General features: G+C 27.7%; 1 protein-coding gene across 1 annotated transcript in view; it reads left to right on the top strand.

Moving 5' to 3' along the window:
• Positions 1–519, top strand: part of FOXP2 (forkhead box P2) — a 506,406-nt gene that overhangs the window by 479,406 nt on the left and 26,481 nt on the right. The gene's annotated exons all lie outside the window — the stretch shown is intronic.

Consider the following 519-nt stretch of genomic DNA (forward strand, 5'->3'; position numbering starts at 1 on the left):
CTTTCAGTTGTTATATTGAATTATAACTTATGTCTGTATGTACTTCCTAAAGTTAAATGTTATATACTTCCAATTTTAAATTGAGGTAAGTTTATTACTTTCTTTCATTTTTATATTTTCTCCACCTATGTTTGAATTAAGTATCTAGTCAAAGATCTGAAAGAGAAATGTGATCTTTATATGTGTCTAGTTTCACAGAATTTTATTTTGTTGACTTTTAAATCATCTTATTCTACTTGACATATTAATGTCTTTCAGATCATGTACCTAATTGCTTTATAACACTTTTATTCTATCACCTTTTTGAAAAACACCCTGTGAACATGAATGTGTTTCATCAGGTTCGAAACCATGACTTTTTCAAAATGGAAAAATTTGTCTTTTGGAAGTGTCTTTAGATGTATTAAATAATACAAAAGCAGTAATAAAACTCGAAGAAGCAAGAACATGAATATATGCTCTTGAGAATAGCAGTACAGTAAAATAAGGAAAGTGAGCAATCAGACAAAAGTTTTCCAT

This window comes from Myotis davidii, unplaced genomic scaffold (assembly GCF_000327345.1).
Source record: "Myotis davidii unplaced genomic scaffold, ASM32734v1 scaffold1063, whole genome shotgun sequence".
Lineage (NCBI taxonomy): Eukaryota > Metazoa > Chordata > Mammalia > Chiroptera > Vespertilionidae > Myotis > Myotis davidii.